Genomic DNA, 7,257 nt, shown 5'->3' with positions numbered 1-7,257 from the left:
GTTCCCTCTCTTCCCACACCCCTCTCCTCGGCTGGCGATGGACCCGCCTAGGTACACACCACGGGGAGGGGCGAATCTGAGCGAGCTTTGGGCTGGAAGAGGCCTGTTAGTTGCCGCGCTTGACTTTGCCACTAGCCCTGGGGGTCCTCCCGTCACAGGGGACGGAGGCGCCGCAGCCCTCGCGCGCCTTCCACTTAGGTGATATGAACAACCGAGCCAAATTCTCGGAAAGGAAGTCTGCCGCCTTTAGGGAACTCCCAAGGGGAATCGAGCCCAGGAAAAGTTGGAATTCTACTTTGGAAGTTTTCTCCGCCTCTACACCCCCCCATTCCTAACTCTTGGTTTGGCCTCCGGGAGTCTACCGCCCCAGGGTCAGGCCTCCGGAAACTATGGCTCTTAAAGGGGCCGAGCGAAGGCATGGGACTAGGGACGGGTTTCCGCCTAAGGATTCCTAGAGACTGGGCCACCTGCGCCGAGGGCGGGGCGGGCGAGGCCAGGCTCCTGGAATGCGAGGCGCTCACGCGGCTCTGTTGCCCCCCGATGGCGGCTAGGGGAAATTCATCTGGGGAACGAAGAGCTTCTGAAGAGACTCCCCGAGAGGCAGGTTAGGTATCCAGGGATGCTTTGTTCGACGGATCTTCTTAAAATCCAAGTTGGATCCCGACCCTCTGCTCAAAACTTTCCCAAGACTCCCTTTCCCAGCAGAAGTGGCCTGATCCCTCTCTGAACCTCTGCACTCACCCCATGGCTTACTCAACTCAGCGTTCGGGAATGACTCACCCTCCCAGTTCAGGCCCCTTGCCTTCACTGTTTTGGGAACACCTTCCCCTCAGTTATCCACCTGATCCTCCACATCCTTTAGGGCTTTACTTAAAGGTCACTTTTGCGGTGACACCTTCCCTGACCACTTGTATAAAATTTCAACCTCACATGCCTCGGTCCACCCACTTCTTTTTTTTTTTTTATTATGGTAAAATATACATACCATAAGATAGTTTAATCATTTGCGAGGATACAATTCAGTGGCAGTAATTACATTCACATGGTTGTGTACTCATAACCACTGCGTGCCTGCTAAGGTGCTTCAGCCCTGTCCGGCTCTTTGTGACCCTATGGACCGTAGCCCACCAAGTTCCTCTGTCCATGGGATTCTCCAGGCAAGCACACTGGAGTGGGTTGCCATGCCCTCCTCCAGGGAATCTTCCCAAATCTTCCCAATCTGTCTCTTATGTCTTCTGCATTGGTAGGTAAGTTCTTTACCACTAGCTCCGACTGGGAAGCCCACTCATAACCACTTAGGTATACCCTAATCTTTTCATCACCCCCAATATAAATTCTGTACCTATTAAACAATAACTCCCCATTCCCACCTGCCCCCAGCCCCTGGTAACCTCTGTCCTACTTTCTTTCTCTATCAAATTGCCTATTCTAGGTACCTCATTTAAGTGGAATCAATGACATTTGACCCCTGTGTCTGGCTCATTTCACTACATATGTTTCAAGATACATCTACACTGTAGCATATATAAAAATCAAGATTTCTCCCCTTTAAGTTACTGAAAATATGCAGTGTTCTTAATATTAGCAAATGTTAGTTGAGGTAATTTAAATAGTTCAATTATGCAGCTTAAATTTGAGCTGTGGCTTATATTACACATGTTGTTTGTATACATTGTTTCTAATTATCTTATATGGTTTAAAAATCCTACCTCTAAAAGAAATTCAGAAAATTTGCCTCATGTAGGTACTTTGACCCCCCCTGAGAAATGTACACTTGTATCAGTATTGAATTTTGACCAATGCTCCAATATAAGGAAGTTGTTGTTTAGTCAGTAAGTCCCATCTGACTCTTTTGTGACCCCATGGACTGTAACCCTCCAGGTTCCTCTGTCCATGGAATTTCCCAGGCAGGTATACTGGAGTGGGTTGGCGTTTCCTTCTCCAGGGGATCTTCCCAACCCAGGGATTGAACTTGTGTCTCCTGCATTGGCAGGTGGATTCTTTACTGCTGAGTCACCGGGGAAGCCCATAAGGAAGTTCAGTTCAGTTCAGTTCAGTCGCTCAGTTATGTCCAACTCTTTGCGACCCCATAAATCACAGCATGCCAGGCCTCCCTGTCTATCACCAGCTTCCAGAGTTCACTCAAACTCATGTCCATTGAGTCGGTGATGCCATCCAGCCATCTCATCCTCTGTCGTCCCCTTTTCCTCCTGCCCCCAATCCCTCCCAGCATCAGAGTCTTTTCCAATGAGTCAACTCTTCGCATGAGGTGGCCAAAGTACTGGAGTTTCAGTTTTAGCATCATTCCTTCCAAAGAACACCCAGGGCTGATCTCCTTTAGAATGGACTGGTTGGATCTCTGTACAGTCCAAGGGACTCTCAAGAGTCTTCTCCAACACCACAGTTCAAAAGCATCAATTCTTCGGTGCTCAGCTTTCTTCACAGTCCAACTCTCACATCCATACATGACCGTTGGGAAAACCATTACTAATTTCAAATAAAATGAAGTTTTATTTTCAAAGAAAACAAAATTTCTTTTCTTTTTATGGCTGAATAGTATTTCATTGTATATATACACACACATGATACTATATGCATCTACTTCTGTTGTTAGATACTTGGGTGTTTTCCACCTTTTGCTTATTGTTAACAATGCTGCTGTGAGCACTGGTATACAGATATTTTCTTTCAATCCTTTTGGATTTATACCTAGGAGTGGGATTACCAGTTCATAGAAAATTTGAATTTTTAAACATGAAGAACCTCCAAATAGTTTTCCATATCCATGCACCTTTTACATTCCCACCAGCAATGCACAAGGGTTCACATCCTCACCTACACTTGTTTTTATCTTTCTCTTTTTAAATTTTTATTGGAATATAGTTGATTTTACAATGTTGTGTTAGTTTCAGGTATACAGGAAAATAAATCAGTTATACATAGATCCACTCTTTTTTTTAAATTATTTTCCCAAATAGATCATTACAGAGTATTGGGTAGAATTCTGTGTGCTGTACAACAGGTCCTTATTAGTAATCTGTTTTATATATAGTAGTATGTATATGCCCTGCTGATCGCCCAGTTTATCCCTCCTTTTAGAACCATAGATTTGTTTCCTACATCTGTGACTCTGTTTCTTTTGTAAATAAGTCCACTTATATCTTTTGTTTTTAGATTCCACATATAAGCCATAGGATATTTGTCTTTGTCTGACTTCACTCCGTTTATCTCTTGATTAGAGCCTTCCTAGTTAGCATAAAGTGGCATCTCATCGGGCTTCTGATACGCATTTCCCTAATGACCTCAAGCATCTTTTCGTCTACTTCTTGGCCATTTGTATGTCTTCTGTGAAGAAGTATCTATTTCAGACATCTCCCCATTTTTGACTTGTGTTGTTTGGTTTCCTGTTGTTGAATTGTAGGAGTTTGTTTTGCCATGCAAAACACAGCTTGCAGGATCTCAGTTCCCTGACCTTGGCCTGAAAGCCCAGAATCCTAACCACTAGCCACCAGGGAACTCCCTGTAGGAGTTCCAGGAGCTCTTTTTAATATTCTGAATATTAATCCTTCATCAGATATATAATTTGCAAATATTTGTTCCTGTTCTATCAATTTTCTTTTCACTTTCTTGTTAGTGTCCTTTGATTCACAAAAATTCTGAATTTAATGAAGTTTAGTTTATCTATTTTTTTTGGTTGCTTGTGCTTTTGGTGTCATGTCTGTGAAAATGTTGCTGTATCCAAGGTCATGAATATTTTCACCAGTGTTTTTCTGAGAGTTTAATAGTTTTAGCTCTTAAGTTAGGTCTTTGATCAATTTGAAATTATTTTTTTATATATGGTATAAGGTAAGTGTATAACTTAATTGTTTTGTATGTGATTATCCAGTTTTCCCATCACTATTAAAAAGATTGTCCTTTACCCACTAATTGATCTTGACACCCTTGCCAAAAAATCAATTGACCATATATATAAGGGTTTATTTCTGGGTTTTCTATTCTATTCCATTGGTCTATATGTCTACACTTATGCCAGAGCCATACTGTTTTAATTTCTGTAGCTTTGTAGTAAGTTTTGAAGTTGGGACGTGTAAGTCCTTGAACTTTATTCTTTTTCAAGATTATTTGGGTTGTTAAGGGTCCAGTGCAATTCTATACAAAAGATTTGCTTCCATTTCTTTGAAAAAGTCTATTGGAATTTTGGTAGGCAGCATGTTGAACCCGCAGATTGCTTTGGGCACTGTTGACATCTTAACAGTTTTAAGTCTTTCTATTCACTCATGAACACAGAATCTCTTTCATTTATTTAAATATTCTTTAATTTCTATTAGCAATCTTTTGTAGTTTCAGCATACAAATCTTTCACCTACATGATTAGATTTGTTCCTAAACATTTACTTCTTTAATCACAGGTGCCATTGTAAAATAAAATTGTTAATTAACAATTTAATAAAATTTCCTCTTGGTATTGTTCAATACTGGTGTATAAAAACACAATGGATTTTTGAATGTTAATCTTGTACCTTGCAACTTTGCTGAGTTCAATTGTTAGTGGATTCTTTTTGATTTTCTATATGTAGAATCATGTCATCTGAGATTAGGGATAGTTTTACCCCTTCCTTTCCAATTTGGGTGCCTTTTACTTCTTTTTCTCGTTTGATTGCTGTGGTTGGGACTTCCAGCACCAAGTTGAATAGCTGTGGTGAAAGTTGGCATCCTTGTCTATTTCCTGGTCATAGGTGGAAAGCTTTCAGTCTTTAACCATTGTGAATGATGGTTTTTTTAATTTTCATAATACCCTTTATCATGTTGAGGAATTTTCCCTTTATTTTTAGTTTCCAGGAGTTTTTGTCATTAAAGAATGTTGGAGTTTGTCAATTGTCTTTTCCTTATCAACTGAGACAATCACATGATTTCCCCTCTTCATTCTATCAGCATGATGTATTACATTGGTTGATTTCCTTATGTTTAATCACCCTTACATTCCTGCATAAATCTCACTTGGTCATGACTTCTGCCATTTTGCTATTTGTTTTCTCTATGCCGTATTGCTTTTTAGTCCTTCATTGCCCCATTACTCCCTTGCTTTGTTCAGTTACTGTTTTTGTAGTGAAATATTTTGATTCCCTTCTCATTTCCTGTTGTGTATATTCTATGGCTATTTCCTTTGTGGTTACCATGGGATGACTTTACATACAATTTCCTAAATTTATAACACTTCAGTTTGAATTTATACCTGATTAACTTAATAGTGGGCTTCCTAGGTGGTTCAGTGGTAAAGAATCCACCTGCCAATCAGGAGACATGAGTTCAATCTCTGGATCAGGAATATCCCATGGAGAAGGAAATGGCAACCCACTCCAGTATTCTTGCCTGGGAAATCCCATGGACAGAGGAGCCTGGTAGGCTATAGTCCATGGGCTCGCAGAAGAGTTGGACACAACTGAGCAAATGAATGACAACAACTTTAATAGCATGTAAAAACGCTGCTCCTATACATCTCCATCATCTCCTTTCCATTATTAAGGTCACAAACTATACCTTTATACATTGTTTTCCCAATTACAAAGGTTAATAATTTTTTATGCTTTTTAAGTCATGTAGACAAACTAAAATTGGATTTTAGTATAATAATGTTAGCTTTTATAATTGTCCATGTATTTATAACTACTGGAGACTTTTGTTTTTTCAAGTAATTTCAAGTTACTGTCCAGCATCCTTTCATTTCAAACTAAAGGAGTCTTTTTTGGATTTCTTGCAGGCAAGTCTAATGGTAACAAACTCTCTAAGCTTTTGCTTATTTGGATATGTTTTTACTTCTCCCTCATTGTTGAAGGACAGTTTTGCCGGTTATAGAATTCCTGGTTGAAGGTCATCTCTGATCTTTTCTGAGCTTGCATCTTCCCCTGGGTTTGTACAATGACTTTCTAAATCCCCATGTATTGTGTATGTATCAGTTGTTTTTGAATGTCCTAATCCTTAAATGTCTGGCTCCCAATAGCAGGGAAAGGGGAGAAAACCCAGCTCTCCCTTTACATTTCTGGGAAGTCACATTAGCCAGTGGAGCTTGAAACAATGATGTCCTGCCTTTATGCCTGCGTATCTGTGATCAGAAGCAGTAATCAGCAATCAGAACACGAAACCCTGACATTTGGAGCTCCTTATTGCCCGTCCCTCAATGATGACAGCTTTTTCACTCTCCTCTTTATCCTCATCATGAAGCCTTTTAGCTCCTCTTTGTGAGAGTGAAAAAGTTGGCTTAATAAAACTAAAAGTTTTATTTTTGGACTCTGTGGGAGAGGGAGAGGGTGGGATGATTTGGGAGAATGGCATTGAAACATGTATAATATCACATAAGAAATGAATCGCCAGTCCAGGTTCGATGCAGGATACAGGATGCTTGGGGTTGGTGCACTGGGATGACCCAGAGGGATGGTATGGGGAGGGAGGTGGGAGGGGGGTTCAGGATTGGGAACACATGTACACCCGTGGCGGATTCATGTTGATGTATGGCAAAACCAATACAATATTGTAAAGTAATTAGCCTCCAATTAAAATAAATAAATTCAAATTTAAAAAAAAGAACTAAGTGAAAAAAAATTAAACTAAAAACAAAACTTTTAATAAAACTAAAAGTTGGCTTAATAAAACAGCATTCATAAAACTAAGATCATGGATTCTGGTCCCATCATTTCATGGTAAATAGAAGGGGAAAAAGTGGAAATGGTGACAGATTTAATTTTCTTGGGCTCCAATATCACTGTGGATGGTGATTGTAGCCACGAAATTAAAAGATGCTTGCTCCTTGGAAGAAAAGCTATAACAAACCTGCTGCTGCTGCTGCTAAGTCCTGTCAGTTGTGTCTGACTCTGTGCAACCCCATAGATGGAAGCCCACCAGGCTCCCCCGTCCCTGGGATTCTCCAGGCAGGAATACTGGAGTGGGGTGCCATTGCCTTCTCCATAACAAACCTAGACAGCATATTAAAAAGCAGAGACATCACTTTGCCGACAAAGGTCCATACACTCAAAGCTAGAATTTTTCCAGTAGCTGTTGTACAGATGTGAGAGTTGGACTATAAAGAAGGCTGAGCACCAAAGAACTGATGTTTTAGAATTGTGGTACTGGAGAAGACTGTTGAGAGTCCCCTGGACTGCAAGGAGATCAAACCAGTCAATCCTAAAGGAAATCAACCCTGAATATTTACTGGAAGGACTGATGCTAAAGCTCGAATAGTTTAGCCACCTGATGTGAAGAGCC

The sequence above is a fragment of the Bison bison genome, unplaced genomic scaffold (assembly GCF_000754665.1).
Source record: "Bison bison bison isolate TAMUID 2011002044 unplaced genomic scaffold, Bison_UMD1.0 scf7180017864280, whole genome shotgun sequence".
NCBI lineage: Eukaryota > Metazoa > Chordata > Mammalia > Artiodactyla > Bovidae > Bison > Bison bison.
This window is presented reverse-complemented; position numbering follows the sequence as displayed.